This window comes from Phascolarctos cinereus, unplaced genomic scaffold (genome assembly GCF_003287225.1).
Source record: "Phascolarctos cinereus isolate Bilbo 61053 unplaced genomic scaffold, phaCin_HiC Scaffold_9;HRSCAF=440, whole genome shotgun sequence".
NCBI lineage: Eukaryota > Metazoa > Chordata > Mammalia > Diprotodontia > Phascolarctidae > Phascolarctos > Phascolarctos cinereus.
The window spans coordinates 167886018-167905059 of record NW_027556402.1 but is presented as its reverse complement, the minus strand read 5'-3'; positions in this window follow the sequence as shown (position 1 = coordinate 167905059).

Sequence of the window (19042 nt, the reverse complement as noted above, 5' to 3'; positions counted from 1 at the left end):
CTTTTAATTAGATCTGTTTTTTCTTTTGCTTTGTCTGTGATCAGGATTGCTACCTGTTTTTTTTTTAACTTCAGCTGAAGTATAATATATTCTGCTCCAGCCCTTTACTCTGTGTGTATCTCTGTATCTCTGCTAATACTCTGTGTGTTTCTTTGCTTCAAGTATGTTTCTTACAGACAACATATTTTAAGATTCTGTGTTGTTGTTGTTGTTTTTTAATCTACTCTTCTATCTGCTTCTTTTTTATGGGAGAGTTTACCCATTCACATTCACAGTTATGATTACTAATTGTGTATTTCCCTCCAAAATATCCCCCCATTTATACTTTTCTCTCTCCTTTCACCCTGTCCCTCCTCAGCAGTATTTTGCTTCTGACCACTGCCTCCCTCAGTCTGCTCTCCTTTCTATCAGTACCCCGCCTCCCTTTTCATTTCCTTTTCCCCTCCTACTATCTTATAGGTCAGGATAAATTTCTATACCCAACTTGAATGTGTATGAGCCAAATCCAATGAGAGTAAAGTTCAAACTATTTTTACCCCTCCCTTCTTTCCTTCTACTGTAATAGGTCTTTTGCATCTCTTCATGTGATGTACTTTACCCTATTCTGCCCCTTCCTTTCATTTTTTCCCAGTTCAATCTTTTTCTCACCCCCTTTTTTATATCATCACATGAAAGTCGATTTATACCTATATTCTCTCTCTCTCTCTCTCTCTCTCTCTCTCTCTCTCTCTCTCTCTCTCTCTCTCTCTTTCTCTCTTTCTCACTGTATACTCCTTCTTATTACCCTAATAGTGATACAGTTCTCAAGAGTTATAAATATCATCTTCCCATGCAGAGATCTAAACAGTTAACCTTATTAAGACATATTTTATTTTTCTTTACTGTTTACCTTTTTATGCTTTCCTTGAGCGTTGTATTTGAAGATTGAATTTTCTGTTCAGCCATCTCTTTTCATTGGGAATGATTGAAAGTCCTCTATTTCATTGAATATCCAACTTTCCCCTGAAAGGTTATACTCAGTTTTGCTGGGTAATTGATTAATAGTTGTAATCCAAGCTCTTTTGTTTTCCAGAATATCATATTCTAAGTCCTATGTACTCATGACTGTGATATCTTGATATTTGAATTGTTTCTTTCTGGCTACTTGCAATATTTTCTCCTTGATCTCGGAGCTCTAGAATTTAGCTATAATATTTTTCATTTTCAGATCTCTTTCAGAAGGTGAGCAGTGGATTCTTTCAGTTAGTATTTTACCCTGTGGTTTGGGGATATTAGAGGAGTTTTCCTTGATAATTTTTTCAAAATACTGTCCAGGCTCTTTTTTTTTAATTGTGGCTTTCAGGTAGTCCAATAATTTTTAAATTATGTCTCCTGGATCTATTTTCCAGGTCAGTTGTTTTTCCAAAGAGGCATTTTATATTTTCTCCTTTTTTCATTCTTTTGAGTTTTTGTTTGCCTGATTCTTAATGTCTTATGAAGCCATTAGCTTACACTTGCACAATTCTTATTTCAAAGGAATTATTTTCTTCAGTGACCTTTTGTACCCCTTTTTTTATTTGGCCAATTCTGCTTTTTAAGGGGTTGTTTCCTTCAGTGGATTTTCTTCCCCACTTTTCCAGTTTTTTTTTTTACAGAATTGTTTTCTTCAATAAATTTCTGTCCTTCCTTATCCAAGCTATTGACTCTCTCTTGCATAACTCTCCTTTCTTTCCTCAACTTTTCTTCTACCTCTTTCTTTTTTTTTAATTTTTAATATCCTTTTTGAGCTCTTCCAAGAAGGCATTTTTATGCTTGAGACCAATTTATATTCGTTTTTGAGATTTCACATGTAGGCATTTTGAGATTGTTGTCTTCTTCTGTGTTTGTGTTTTGATATTCCCTGTCTCCATAGCAGCTTTTTTTAGTAAAGGTTCTTTTCTGTTTGTTTGTTTGTTTTGCTTATTTTTAGCCTATTTCATGACTTTTAAAGTTAAGCTCTGCTCCTGGGGCACAGGGGACATTGTCCCAAGCTTCTTGCACTGAGGCCCAGTGGCTTGGTCAGTGCCTTTCTTCTCCAGGGCCTCCAGAGTTCATGGCTTGCCCACTGCACTAGTGTGGCCTGGTCTAGTCAAACCTGTTATGTTAGGGTTCCAGGGCTGGCAATTTGCTTTTCTGCACTGGGGCTGGAGGCCTCACAGGAGGCCTTCTGTGCCACTGGCCTACTGAGCCAGGTCTGAGGTACTTCAATTGTTAATCTGTGCTGTGCCTAAGATCCTCTTGCTGGCATGCCTGGAAATCATCTGCAACTGTACTCTCCTTTTACTGAAGTATGGCAGACCTTTCCTGAAGTCCTTCTAAATTGTCTTAAGCTGGGAAATTGCATCACTCTGTCTCTTTGAGGGTTCTGTCTCTCTAGAATCTGTTTAGAATCTGATTTAATATTATTTCCAAGGGAAACCAGGGAGAGCTCAAGCAACTTCCTGGCTTCTCTCTGCCATCTTGACACTGCCCCAACTTCAATTTATTTTGAAAGGAAATATTAATGACTGTCAAAGCATGCCAAGAATGCTTTTTAGGAAGGTGATCCCCTTACAACAATTTCTAATAGCTTAGCTACCTCTACTTATATAATAATACTGATCTGTTTTAGGTTTTATTTGCTGGTGTCTACTTTACACACCAAAATTGAGAACAAAAGAAAAAATTTTGAAACTTATCATTACAATAAGTTCTAGATTGAGAATCTAAGAAAAATAACATGATTTGCATCCACTGAAAAAAGGGAAATGAGCTAAGATGAATATAAGGTAGGTTTTCTTTGGAGTCTATAAGAGAATTTGAAGATTATTTATTCAAGGAAAATAATTGTGTTCTCTTAATGCAGTGACTCAGAATGACCTTCATACAGTAGATGCTTAAGAAATTTTTGTTGAATTTCTTGAAAGGGTAGTGAGGAAGAATTGTGTCTGGAGAGGAAAACGAGACCATGAAATTCAAAAATAATTTAATTGTTGGGTATGTTGCTTGCAGAATAATTACATAATTATATATATATATATATATGCATATATATATATATACACACATAATTTATTTATATATTTATTTTATTTTATAGTAGTTTATATATAATTATATAATTCATATATAATTTATATTTATATATAATTATATGTATACTTTTATATACTTACATATAAAATTATATGTGTGTGTGTGTGTTTGAGGCAATGTTGAATTCTGAAGCAACCTAGAATTCAAAGATAATGATTTTGAAGTCTATCTCTTTGTAAGGTTGTGTTAAAAATTCCTATTGAAGGTGGCATTCATAGGGATGGATACTCTAAACCTTTTTACAGGTCTATATATAAGCAAGGCTTTGAGAAAGTCTTGCATTGACTTCATGTTATTCTCTCCCCATCTTTTCCTATATAATGTTCCCATGATGCCCTGGAGCCAACTAGTCACCAGACCAAGAAACACTCCATACTTGGAAAATAACCTATCTCTCCCATGCCCTTAAAATTAAGCTATTCTATACTCTATTCCCCTAGAATTCTATTAAGTGACAGTGTATAGCAGTACACAGTTAAATGAATCCCTGCTCTGGGCAGCAGCCTAAAAAAAACCCCAAAAAACATGACAGTATCTAACTGCACCTAACAAGGGCTCATAAAAATTCCTAGATTTTTGCAAGTCAAACTTTTAAAAAAATCTTTAAAATGAAAAAGAATGAGAAGGAAGAAAAATGTCTACATATATCCACCAAACTAGGTGCCATAAAAAATAGCATCAATTTAAAGAGATTAGTAAGAGATTTTCAGAGGACAAAAGAATCCAAGAAATGGACCCAAAAATTACCCGTATTTTCAGATATGTATACATTAGCACACACAAAAAAATGGTTAACTGTTAACAATGAACTGGAGATTCCAATGCAGACACATATTTGACTTCACTAAGGTTTAGTAGTATAGTTCACATAGAAGGAATATGTCACTCTGTAAAGGCATGCATTATTCAAAAGGAAAGGGATTGTTAAATGTCAGGTGTTCAAAAGAATATTGCTAAAATATACTTAAGTTTAAAAAAATAGGAACTAAAATAGGGACAAACGCTGGGCAGCTTTTGGTAAAGATCAACAGAAACAGAGGAAGTTTTGATTTTTTTAATCAGACCACAGGAATAGAAAATAGATGAGTTCAGAAAATACATTATAAGCCTGGTACAGCAGAATTGTATCAAAGTAGTAGAGACTAATTCAAGATCTTGTTGTAAAAGGGTGAAGCATAGAAACTTTACCCCCTTCCCCTCCTTAACCACCATCAACAATGTCAGAAATAAAGAAAAAACAAGAAATACCATAGAGCAAATGAATCAGCTAAAGTATGAGAAATAAGAGTAATGGACAGAGAAATCAGACAAGAAATTAGAACGTATCTTTAAATGAATGAATGGTGCATTCAAGAAAATTAAACCAAAAATGGATAATGTTTTGAACTTACATCATCAAATAAAACTAGAACTTAGAGAAAGTTAAAACACATGTACAAAAGGAAATTGAACTGATGTAAAGTTATGAAAGTAGAATGACAGGAAAGAATGTGACATTTGTGAGGACTAAAACAGAAGAATTCCCAGAGCTTTCCCAATTTTCTTTTTTATTATCTATTTATTTATTTTTTATTAATTTATTTATTTTTAGTTTTCAACGTTTACTTCCACAAGATTTTGAGTTCTAAATTTTTCCCCATCTTGTTCCTCCCCACCCCAAGATGGCATGCATTCTGCATACCCCCTCCTCTAATCTGTCCTCCCTTGTATCTCCTCCAACCCTTTCTCTTATCCTCTTCCCTTTCAATTTTCCTATATGGCACGATACCTTTCTATACCCCATTGCCTGTATATCTTATTTCCCAGTTGCATGTGAAAACAATTTTTTAATATTTGTTTCTAAAACTTTGGGTTCCAAATTTTCTCCCTTCCTTCCTCACGACCCACCCTCATTGAGAAGGCAAGGAACTTGATACAGGTTATACATGTGTACTCATGCAAAACACTTCCGTAGTAGTCATGTTGTGAAAAACTAAGTACATTTCTCTTAATCCTATCTTGTCCCCCATTTATTCTATTCTCTTTTGAATGTTTCCCTCCTTAGACATGTTTGCTTCTCATTACCCCCTCCTCCAATCTGCCCTCCCCTTTATCATCTTCCTGCTCTCTTGTCCTGTTCCCGCCCTATTTTATAGTAGGATAAGATAGGTTTCCATACCCAATTGAGTGTGTATGTTATTACCTCCTTAAGTCAAATCTTATGAGAATAAGATTCACTCATTTGCTCTCACCTTCTCCCATTTCCCTTCCACTGTAAAAGCCTTTTCTAGTCTGCTTGATGTAAGATGATTTACCCTATTCTACCTCTCCCTTTCACCTTCTCCCAGTATAATCCTCTCTCACGCCTTAATTTTATTCTCCAGATTTCACCCCTTCATCTTCAACTCACCCTGTGCCCTCTATCTGTCTGTCCATCTGTCTGTCTATCTATCTATCTATCAATATCTATATATACAGATATATAGATATAGACATAGATATATATACACATACATATAATTTTTTTCCCTCCAACTACCCTAATACTGACAAAGGTTTCATGAGCTATAAATACCATCTTTCCATGCAGGAAAGTAAACAGTTCAACCTTAATAAGTCCCTTATTATTTCTCATTCCTGTTTATCTCTTCATGTTTCCCTTGAGTCTTGTATTTGAAAGTCAAATTTTCTATTCAGCTCTGCTCTTTTCATCAAGAATGCTTGAAAGTCCTCTGTTTCACTGAATATCCATTTTTCCCCTGAAGGATTATACTAAGTTTTGCTGGGTAGGAGAATATTGGCTGTAATCCTATCTTCTTTGGCCTCTATAATATTACATTCCAAGCCCTGTGGTCCCTTAATGTAGAAGCTGCTAACTCTTGTGTTATCCTGATTCTGTTTCCACAGCACTTGAATTGTTTCTTTCTGGCTGCTTGTAATATTTTCTCTTTGACCTGGGAACACTTGAATTTGGCTATAATATACCTAAGAGTTTTCATTTGGGAATTTTTTTGGGTCTCCTTTAGCAAGCTGTTGACTTGTTTTTCATGATTTTCTTGCATCACTCTCATTTCTCTTCCCAGTTTTTCCTCTACTTCTCTTGCTTCTCAAAATCCTTTTTGAGCTCTTCCATGGCCTGGGACTGATTCATATTTTTCTTGGAGGCTTTGGATGTAGGAGCTTTGACTTTGTTGTCTTCTTCTGGTTGTATGTTTTGATCTTCTTTGTCATCAAAGAAAGATTCTATGCTCTGTCTTTTTTTTTTTTGCATAGTTTGCTCATGATCCCAGTCAATGACTTGAGTTATAAACTCTTTGTTAAGGTAGGTGTCTGCTTCCAGTGTGGAGAATGTACTGTCCCAAGCTTCAGGGGGTTTTGTTCAGCTATTTTCAGAGATATTTCTAGGGATCTGTAAATGTTCAGTTCTTCCAAGGTGCTATTATAATCAAGGGCAACGTGTTCACTCCTTTCCTGGCCTGTGCTCTGGTCTGTGATCAATCATAAGCCCTCTTTTCTGCCTTGGAATTGTGAGGAGGATTCTCTCTGTAACACAACTACAAGCTCCACCATGCCAGTTATCCTCCTTGCCTCAGGACTGCCACCTAGAAATGTGACCCAGACCCAAGCATGGGCAAAGCAAGAGAATCCTGTCTCAGCCCCAACAAAGAGATCCCTGCAATCCCCCTCTCATCAGCCACTTGATTCCCCCTCAGAAAGCAACAACTGCCCCAGATCTGTGCCAGGACTGGGGCTGGGATTGAGCTTCTCTCTCATTGTGATCACAGACTTTTCCTACTGACCTTTCAAGTTTTCTTTGATGTTTGTGGGTTGAGAATGCTGGAAACTGCCACAGCTGCCTGTGATTCAGTCCTCTGAGGCCTGCTTCAGCTTCACTGAGGCTTTCTTTACTGCATTCTTCTCCCAGCCCGGCATGATAGACCTCTCTGATCAACCATCCAGGTTATCTTGGGCTGGAAATTTGTTTCACTCTGTCTTTTTGTGGGTTTTGCTGTTTTAGAATTTGTTTAGAGCCATTTTTTAACAGGTATTTGGAGAGGGTTGGCAGAGAGCTCAAGCAAGTCATTGCTTTTACTCCACTATCTTGGCTCTGCCCCCAGTTCTCTTTTGTGGAAACCATTGTGCTTATTGGGAGAGTTCCTAAGCATAAAAAGGTATCAGAATAATACTTATATTTGAAGCATCTAGATAAAATAAGGATATGCACATGTGACCATTAATAATTTATGATTTGGGGTTCACAAAACTGAATGAGCTTGGATTAGTTGAGGATATCACAAAGATTGGAAAGAAACAGTAGCCATCATTAATTGTGAAGATTTTTAGTTAACTTTCCCTGATCTTATCAGTTGAAAGGTGAAGTGTTCTAAGGCTTTCTACCCAGGGATATTTTTAAGAAGTTCTAAATAATGACCCTTCAACTAACACTTTTGAGTCATCAAATGATATGTTCCCAAAAAGGAATATATTTTCCAAACTTAGTCAATTTTAACAGGATTTTCAACAATTTTTATTTGTCTTAAGAATATGTAGGAGTTAGCTGCTCTTTGCAGATTGCCCTAGGGTATTACATGCTTCTTGGCATACTCCCAAAATAGTAGTGATTCCCAAAGAACCTGCATACATAGTCTTTTGACCTGCACCCTTAGAACCAAGTCATATGCTACCTATACTGTCAGACTCAGTTGATGAATTAATTTTGCTGGACTGCTTTTTTTTATCCTTTATTATAAATGATAGGTCTTTTTTATCAGAGACAATGGGGAGGGGGTGCATCTCCAGTTGTCCTGATCTATATCTTGCCACTGTACCCAGGTGGATCTGGAGGAGAAAGTGAGGCTACAAATCATGGCATCATGTTCCTGATGGCATAGTGCTCTTTCTTTTCCCCTTTTCCTTTCCCTTCCCCTTTCCCTTCCCTTCCTCTTTCCACATGGGGTATCTTGCCCTTACCTTCAGGTACTTTTCCCAAGAATGTAAATCTTTGATGGCTGAAACCAGGTAATTTAACATGGGGTTTATTGACCAGATTTCATTCTTACAGACCATGCCTTAAACCCAATTCACTGGCTTCCAACAATAGACCCCAACTCAAACTCCATTTAGCAGTCCTTGTTTTAGCCCTGATGGCTCAGTGAATAGAAATAGCTATTGTTTCTGTTTTCACCAGAAAGCCTGAGGGTTTTCTTCTTCCAGATTGATTTTTTTAATAGGTAAAAGGGGCCATTCCTTGGCTAATTTCCTAACCAGCCTTAATCACTGTCTTGTCTCTGTCAAAGGGAGAATTCAGAAAGAGTTCTAAGGTCTCCCACTGCATCCAGGGCCATCTCCAGTTTTCTTGATCTATATTTTATGACTGGACCCAAATGGCTCTGGAGGAGAAAGTGAGTCTGCTGACCTTTCACAGCTCACCTCACTTAGATCGTCTTCCTGATGTTATGGTCCTTTTCAAAAATGAAGGACAAACAACAGCAACTGCTCCTTGGGAAGAATAAGGAAAAGATGTTTATTTGAAAATGCAGGTAATATAAAAACAAAATATATTATTTTAATTGATATCATATTGAACAAAAAGAAATGAAAACTAGGGGGAAAAAAGGAATGGTCTAGTCAGGGAAGGTGATGAGTAGGGATTCAGGGGTTGGGGCAGGGGTGGGTATATATGTATGTCTGTATACATATATACAAATATGTGTGTGTGTGTGTCTACATTCTCTGTCTCTGTCTCTGTTTCTCTGTGCCTCTGTCTGTTTCTCTCTCTCTCTTTCTTAATATGTAATATATATATATATATATTCCCATTCAAATTTATCATGTTCCTATTCAAATTTATCATGGACCATTTAAATCCACAGACACCCCAGGCAAGACACACACACACACACACACACACACACACACACACACACACACACATATAAATATGGGGGGGGTTATATGTATATATGTATATGTATAATTTATATGTATATGTATATTTCATATGTATATTTTATATGTGTATATTTCACAAAACAGTTTCCTTTGTGATCCTATGTATTTTGTCTTGTGCATTTAAAAATATTATTCTGAGAAATAGTACATAGACTTTACCAAAATGCCAGAGATTTCCACAATACAGAAAATGTTAATAACTCATATTTTATGGTTTATGAAGTGGTTTCATCTTGTTTGGGAAAGCAACAACAACAACAACAACAACAACAAGATGTGGTAGAGTGAGTATTTGAAACTATACATTTCCGTTTCTATTTCAGCATTCTTTATACTGCAGCATATTTCTACTCATATCCTTAAGCCTTAACTCTAATGGCATATTGATCTCTTTGAGATCTCTACATACAAAGTGGGTTTGTGAGATATTTTCCTTTCCTGCCTCACTGAGAGGGTAAGTGCCCTTCCAAATGTAAAGGGGAAAAGAAAATAAGGTTCTGCAAATATTAAATGATAATAAGAATATGTTGAACTTATGAACCCATTCATCTGTAATTCAGATTAACTTCTAACCAAGAGGCAGGGGTAAGGATCTTACCATTAAGGGCCAAATTTCTATCCTTCTTAATGGCATGAACATTAACATAAAATGAGAAATCTTGTTCAGTGAACCATTTGAAAGGAGGTGGAGATGTCCCTCCCCCAATCCACCCACAGACACTTCTATAGGGGAATTTAAATTGCTATCTCACTACCTCCTCAGGGCACCTTTTGTTGATTTATGTCCTTGGTGACCATACTTAGGTAGAAATGATTTATCACAGCAAGCTTGCCAACAGAAGTGCAGGGGGGGACCTTGTTTTGACAAGAAGCAGCAGCAATCACTTACAGGAAAGTCTACATAAGCTAAGTAGCTGGTAGAAGGTATGCCTCTTTTGACATCATCCTTTTTAAAAAGGGATTTGAGGGAAAAAAATCTGAGAAGCTGTTAGACAACATGGCCAGGAGCTATGTAGAGAGGCTTTCCTCACCTTTCTATTTCTGATTAAATAGCTTTTGTGCCTCTATTTTCATAACTATGTGTTGAAAGGAACTTAACTATACTTCAGTATACTGTGCTATAGAAGAAATAGGAGTAAACTGTTGGCTGTAGTATCCCAGTACATTCCTATACTGGGGGCAAAAAAAAAGTGCCAAAATCATAATGAAGAATTCAGTCCCACCAAAAAAAGCATTTATTAAGTGTCTAGTACATATAAGATACTATACTAGATGCTTGGGATGCAAAGACTGCATGAGAAACAATTCCTTCCCTCAGAGAGATTATATTCTACTGACCTAAGATATAATCACTTTCTGTTTTCCTGGTAATTCAAAACTTTTGTTTCTTTTTATTGATATGTACCAGTTAATCTCTTCATCCTTTCTCATAGAAGGCTGTCAAGAAAAATTTTAAATCTTCTGTTGTAATCCAATTCTATCTCTGGAACATGATGAGTCAAGTTTAAAATTTAAATACCCAACAGTGCTGTTGGGAAATAGAAAAACTTTTTTTTAATCTTCCCCATCATTAGGGAACTAAATTAGGAATCAGTACAAAGACAACAGGGACAATCTTAGATGTAGGGAGGTATTGAAGCTGCTGGCATGATGTGATTTCAGTGATATCAAAAGTTCCTTTTCCCACTAAAATATACCCCTACCTGGTCAACAATACTTGGATTCTTTTAAAATGGATTCTTGCATTGCACAAAGAAAGGTCAGACTTAAGATGCAAATACCCCTGAGAAAAGTAACACTCTGGCTTAAATTCCCATTGGGGTGCAAGCAATTAATGTAGCCTTTCCTGATAAGAAGAGAGAAAATCGAACATGAGTCCCCTTGAGTTCCTAAATAAGGGTGTATGGAGGAACACATAGGGGGGAAACACAGAGAAACAGGAGACTGAGGACATTAAAATCAAGCAGGTGTAGAATCTATTAAAAATTTTTGGTGAATAACAGGAAGTGATCACCACTCTTACTAGGGACAAAATAAGTGCTTTTTTGTTTGTTTGTTTGTGTTTTTTGTTTGTTTGTTTTTAATGTAATAGCCACTTACAGACTAATTCCATCAAGGGAGTTTACATTGTTTGGAAATTAAATGAAAAAACAATACAATTGGTGAAAGAAGAATCTCATTGCGGTTTGATGTATTTAAACAGCCATACAGAAGAACACATTGGCAGTGTATTTATTTTACATTCCCATTAAGAGAGTTTATAGATAAACCTATAGAAAATACATAATGCCTGTTAATGGTTAAGGAAACCTCAATCTTTATGTGACACTTTTGATTATTGAGTCATCCAAAAGCTCTTTATAATGCAACGAACTGAACAAACATGGAAATGCAGCATTGGTGGAGGGCGAAGTGCATCATGACACCTTATATCAACTTCTGTTTTAAGTTAATATTGCCCTTAGGCAATATGTCCTACCATAGGGGATGTCCTTCCACTCCCAACCCTCATCCCAGTTCATTTAACTCCCTGGCAAGAAATATTTATTAAGCACTTATTTTGTGCAAAGAACTGTGTGAGAGACTGGGAATACAAATCCAAGTGAAAAAAAATCAGTTCCTGCCCTCAGGGAGCTTACAGTCTATGGGGGAAACAACACACAAAAGGAAATTTTAAAATACAAAAATGGGGAGAAGACTGGTGCTATAGTTCATGGCCCTGCCCATCAGCCAAAGAGTCTAATCTGAAGGGCTGAAGGTACTCATGAGATGTAAATATAATGGCACATTCAATCTTACAGGATAATGAGATTTCCCAATGATGAGTTGCCTGGGGAAGGAAGGTATGATGGAAAAGACTAGAGAAATCCAAAAACAATATAGCTGGTGGAAAATTGGGAGCCTAATCTGAAGTAATTTAGGAATTCTGATCTGCATAGAAATGAGAAGATATATTAGCTCTCTGGGAATACCTTTATTTTGCTGGATTTCCTTGAAGAAACAATGAAGACTTAAGAAAGTGACAAAGATACTTCTGCTCCCAAATGTCTATTCATCACTGTTATTACCTTTAGGGGTAATTATGTATTCATATTGAGGAGAGGATAAATCAGCCCAAAAAGAACTGAAGGTGTGCAGGTGTTTACCTTTTTCAATTACATTAGTTTGTAATTTCCATGGGTATCCAATACCCCTTACAACTCTTAGGCAAATAGTTAGTACACTGTACATCTTTGTGATTACTTCTTAGAACTCAGGCCTTGGGAAGCTTGTCTATATCTTTGGAAATAAAATAAAATAAAAATGGCTTTATACGATTGATGTGACCAATTACTAATTCATTCTTTGTTACCCTTTCTTTATCTGAGACATTGTCAGCTATAATTTCATATTTTTTTATTTCAGTTTGCAAAGAATGTTTGGAAATTTCATTATGAATCCTAAAATATAATTTGCATTGTGAAAACTTTCTCAGTATGTGATGCAATTCATTAAACATTTATTAGAACTTATGTACAGTACACTGTGCTATGAATTAGAGATATAATAGAGATATAATCAGATATAATTAGAGATATAATTAGAGACATAAGGACAAAATGAAACAAACTTTACCTTCAAAGGCATTGTATTGTATTCTAACCATGCTCAATGTTGGAATTAGATTTCATAGATTATTTTCATTTTTGTGTTTGTCTTACAGCTGGTAGAATTTGGTTGACTTATTCATTTTCGTAATATACTAATGTGGTTATATTAGGGGCTCTAATTCACATAATCATGCTTTAATTTTATAAAGAATAATACTTTGGTTGCATAAATTAGAGCACTCTGATATTCTTGTGATCCATGTATGGCGCAAAAATATAACATACTGAATGCCTTGGATGATTTCTCTTCCATGTGGCAAAATAAGCTTAGACATTCTTTGAGTATATCTTTGGTTTTTGGTGAAGGCTGGACCAGGTGTTGTAGGGAATTGGGAATATTATCAGACAATGCTATATATTTAAGCATCTGCTCTGGAAAGATAGTCTTATGTTTACTGATTTTTATCACAGGTGCTAATACTACTTATTTAGCCATCACATAGAACATCATGAACTCTAAAAAGGACTTGGGAGTCAAATGATATAATATCAAAAGGATGAGATGATAGTTTTTTTTTCTTCTAGTATCACCACTGACTTGCTTGGTGACCTTGAGATTTTTACCTTTTTGAGGATTTTTTTTTCTATCTCTTGTAAATTGGAGATGATAGATTCAACCTAAGTCTTAGAAATATGTATTGTTCAGTCATTTCTATAATGTTGGATGCTTTGTGAACTCATTTGGTGTTTTTGGCAAAGATACTAGACTGGTTTTCCATTTCCTTCTCCAGCTCATTTTTTACAGATGAGGAAACTGAGGCAAAAAGAGTTAAGTAACTTGCCCAGTGACACACAGGTAGTAATTGCCTGAGGCCAGATTTGAACCCAGAAAATTAGACTTCCAGACTCCATGCCTAGTACTGTATCCACTGTGCCACCTACTTGCCCCACTGGAAGTATGACAGGATGGAGAATGCATGAGAAAGTCTTTGATTCCATGAGGTACTTGACTGTTACCACAGTTACATTGCAAATCAGATTACCAAGATGCTATTTCAAGTGAATAATTTTTACAAATAAACACATCCGTTCCCAGTTAGTCAATTGTTTCTTCAGTGTGTTTCAACTTCAAGATTTCCTGAAAGATTTATGCACTCCTTTAAACTTACTTATAGTGACAATGGAAGATAGAAGGACTTGGCATGCTGTGGTCCATGGTGTCTTAAGAGTTGGACACAACTGAACAAGTAATTTGCTTTATGGTAAAAGGCTTGCTTGTGTTTGATGACTAAATGTTTGAATTAAAGATGAAATTTCTCTGTTATTACAAAATGAATGCAATGAAAAGCATTGAATGAAAATGTCAAAAATAATATGAATAATACTTTGGTTTTTGAAGCAAAATTTTGGTAGTTTATAAGACTAAATACTTTTGGATACATGCAATCAAACTTTTCTCTAGCCAGAGTGATGATCAGCAGAAGTTTTTTAAACTGAGAAACATTATCATTCCTTCCTAATTTCATACATTGTACATCTCTAACTATAGCATAATTATCCTGTAGTTATCCCACCTTTAATACAATCTCTTCCTCTCTTTCTGTCACTGGTATATTTCCTACTATTCAAAGGCACTAAGATACATCTGCTACAGATATATAATTTCTTTGCAACTAGTAATTATGTCTACCTCCTACCTGTTTCCAGAAGATAATTTTTTCTGTCAGTCTAATGTCAGTGTTCAGTCCAAACAGCAGCAAAAATTAAACAGTCACCTTTATACCCTTTTCCCATTTTTCCCACTTGTGTTTTAACTCATATCTGCTCAAAGGTACTATTCTATTTTGGGAGGAATAAAATATCTTATTTAGGTATTAGTGGAATCAGTGAAGTCCAGCAAGATATTCTAGCCAAAACACACTACTTGAATTAATATAAGCAGCCACTGGAAAAGAGATTTCTAGCTGAAAAAGTTCACTGGTGTGTACTGAAGATAGCAAAAACGTTCTATAGTATGCATCGTGGTGTGACTAAAAAGTAATAGGTAATATGTTTAATTTATCATGTACTTATTTATTCAAATATTTATTTAAGTAACATTCTAATATATTTATAGCTGGAGGAGTGTTTTACTTATGTAGTTACTCTGAAGCATTATAAAGTTGTTCCAATAATGTTTCCATTTCTTGAATTTGTTTTGAAGCCCCTTTCTGGAATGAAATTAAGAAATAGATTATGAGGCACACAAGAAAACCAGGTTCATTGCTTTATAGTCATTGCTTTTGTACCCATATGGTTTTATCAGCTTGACTTTATTCAGCACTCTTGACTCCATATAGTGTTATATTGTTTCTTAAATCAAGTAAGTCCTCAGAGGAAAAATACTCTGAAGAAAAGTTCAAAAGATGAATTCCAGATATGTTTTGGGAAATAACAAAAACGTCAGAATGAACATGCAATCTCCCAAGTGTCCTATTTCAAAGAGTAATACTTATGTGCTTATTTAAATTATAATGTGTTCATTTGAAAATGTTATATTGCTTTTATACCACACCTCGTTCAACTCGACTACATGAACCCACTTAAAAATAAGTCTGACCTCTACAGTTTCCAGTTGGAAAGCTCAATTATAAAACCAGATAAAGTGGGCAAAGGTTAGCCTATTTAGTGAGAAATGCAAAGAATGTAAGAGCAAATGATAACTACCTTCCCTGAGAGGCAGGAAATCACGGGTTCTAATTCCATCTTTGCCACTAACTTGTGCTGGCTCTAGCAAGTTACCCAACATTTGTAGACATCAGTTTCCTCATTTTCAAAATATAGGATTTAGAGTATTGGGTCTACAAAGTGTATCTGGGATTTAATAACAAATTAACATATAAATCCAGGGGAGAAAGACTTCTAAAACAATCTTCAACTTAAAATATCTTCTTATTCTTTTTTTTTTAAATTAGCAACATGTTATCATTCTATTTATTGTACTATGCCTCTTATTTCTTTCCAGGATTTGGCTTCAATATTATTCAGTCCTTACCTTTATGGATGATACATTCTATTATTGAGATGTGATAAATACCTGAATAGCTATAATACAAACTAGTGCATCATAAATTCATAAGAAAGTTGTAAGTAAAATGTTATAAGATATGTCATGATGGAAAGATTATTTCCAATTGGTCTAGATTGGGGAAGGTTTAATGGAGTAGGTAGGTAGTATGTGATTTGGATACTAAAAGATGGACAGTAATCAAATGGTTAGTCAGTTCATTCTTAGGGAGCAACCCGAACAAAATTACTGAAGTGTGAAATATTTGTAGGAGACAACAAGAAGTCCAATTTAGAAAGAAAAACAAGTATGATATGTTTCTTTTCCCTCTCCACCCTGGCCCTTATTAAGCAAGTGGTTAAAATAGTGTATGCCTGCTACTGTAGCCTAATGTAAATATTTTTTTCCTTTTTTTAACCTATATGATGGGTTGGTTATAAAAAATAAATGTAAATGGAAGGTTAGTATGAGACAAGTGAGAAAGATAAGATTGTACAAGAGTATTGATGATCTTCAATTCCTGAGCTTTATTTCATAGTCATCTAGAGTTTTGAAAGTGTTAAGAACAGAACAGTGACATGAACATATACAAGTTTAAGCAATATTAGCAAATCTGTTAGTAGGCTTTCATAATAGTCCTAGTGGAGATCATTTAATTCTTCTTTCTTTTTTTTTTTATCAAATTGGCCAAAGATTTTTCTATTTTATTGTTTCTTTTTTTTCATAAAACCAGCTCTTAGTTTTATTTATTAGTTCAATAGTTTTCTTAATATCAATTTTATTAATCATTCCTTTGGTTTTCAGAATTTCTAATTTGCTATTTAATTGGGATTTTTAATTTGTTCTTTTTCTAGCTTTTTTAGTTGCATGCCCAATTCATTGATCTCTTCTTTCTCTATTTTATTCATGTAAGCATTTAGAGATATAAAACTTTGCCTAAGAACTGCTTTCACTGCATCCTGTAAGTTTTGGTATGTTATCTCATTATTGTCATTCTCTTGTATGAAGTTATTGATTGTTTCTATGATTTGTTGTTTGACCCACTCATTCTTTAGGATTAGATTATTTAGTTTGCAATTGATTTTTAGTCTATCTTTCCATGGCCCTTTGTTACATGTACTTTTTTATTACATCATGATCTGAAAAGGATGCATTTAATATTTCTATCTTTCTGCATTGGATTGTGAGTTTTTTATGCCATATTCCATGGTCAATTTTTGCATAGGTGCCATGTATCAATGATAAAAAGGTATATTCCTTTCTATCCCCATTCAATTTTCTCCCAAGGTCAGCCATAACTAACTTTTCTAAAATTCTATTCATCTCCTTAACTTCATTCTTGTTTATTTTGTGGTTGTATTTATCTAGTTCTGAGAGGGGAAAGTTGAAGTCCCCCACCAGTAGAGTTTTGTTATCTATTTCTTCATTTAACTCCCTGAAATTCTCTAAGAATTTAGATGCTACAACACTTGGTACATATATTTAGTAATGATATTACTTCGTTGTCTATAGTACCTTTTAGCAGGATGTAGTTTCCTTCCTTATGTCTTTTTAATTAGATCTATTTTTGCTTTTGCTTTATCTGAGATCAGGATTGCTACCCCTGTTTTTTTTTTACTTCAGTTGAAGCGCAATATATTCTGCTCCAGCCTTTTACCTTTACTCTGTGTGTATCCCTCACTTCAAAATTGTTTCTTGTAAGCAACATATTGTAGGATTATGGCTCTTAATCCTCTTTGCTATCTACTTCTGTTTTATGGGAGAGTTCATCCCATTCACATTCACAGTTATAATTACTATCTGTGTCTTTCTCTTCATCCTATTTCCCCCTCCTGTTTATGCTTTTCTCTCTACTTTCTTCCTTTCCTTCCTCACTAGAGTTTTGCTTTAGACTATTGTCTCCCTCAGTCTGCACTCCCTTCTATTAGCCCCCTCCCTTTTTTTCATCTTTATCCTTACTACTACTTCCCTCCCTTCTATACACTTCCTCACTTTTCTTTTCCCTTTCCCCTCCTACTTCCTATGGTAAGTCAGATTTCTGTACCTAACTGATTATGTTATTCCCTCTTTGAACCAAATCTGATGAGAATAACAATGCTCATCTCCTTCCCTTCTTTCCCTCTAATGTAATAGGTTTTTGTGCATTTTCATGTGATATAATTTACCCTTGTATGCCTCCTCTTTTCCTCTTCTCCCAGTACATGCCCCTTTCACACTTAATTAGATTTTTTTATCATCACATCAAAGTCAACTTATACCCATGCGCTCTATGTATACCCCTTTTAAATGTCACAATAACACTACAGTTCTCATGAGTTAGAAGTATCATCTTCTCATGTAAACAGTTATCCTTATTGAATAACATTTTTTTCTTTCCTATTTATCTTTTTATGCCTCTCTTGAATCTTGTATTTGAAGATCAAATTTTCTGTTGACCTCTGGTCTTTTTTCATCAGGAAGGTTTGGAAGTCACCTATTTCATTAAATGTACATCTCCTCATCTGTAAGATTATGCTCAATTTTACTGGGTGATTATTGAATTCTTGAACTAAGAATATGGTCATAGAAATGGAGAAGGGTAGAAAAAATAAATATTTAAGAGTTAGCCCCAACAAGACTAAGTAACTTGTTAAACTCTAAGAAAAGAGGGAATGGGGGGGAGTCATAGATTTAAAATAAAAGTTTCAAATATGAGGAACTGAGTAGTGCTGCTGATAGAGAAATCAAAAAGAGAAATCGAAAGGTCATTTTAAAGCCAAATTCATATAATCTATCTATCTATCTATCTATCTATCTATCTATCTATCTATCTATCTATATTTTCCACTTCTGTTTACCTCTTTGTCATATTTGTTTATCATTATGTGTAAGGTTTACAACTGTTGAGGCGTCCCTCCTTCTATTTCTATAGCTAATCAGAAGGTTTCTTCTTCATCACACAGTGCATAGCCATTACTTAACTCACGGCCAAAACTGGCTTCCTCTAAGTTTCCAGAAGGTTGCTTGAACTTAAGTCAGGCAAATAGTATCTGTGCATGGCTTCAAGGACTGGAATCTATGGGCCACTCTCCTCTTTAACAATTACATAACTTCAACGTGAAATTTAAAAGATATACTTAAGAAAGTTGCCTAAGTTATTTTATCTAGAAGAGAAAAATAACTTCTGTCTCTTTAACATTTTCGTGTTTTCTTTCTCCCTGCCTCAAGGTGTACCAGATAAGAAATTACTTTATATTCCTCACACAACATAATGGGGAGAGGGAGAATCCTGATTAAGAAATAGGCTTAAGTAAAAAGCTGTTGTCACTAAAACAACCAGGTACTGTATGGTAAATATTGTATGGAAAACAGGTCAAGTAGACAAAGTCTAAGACAAAAAGAG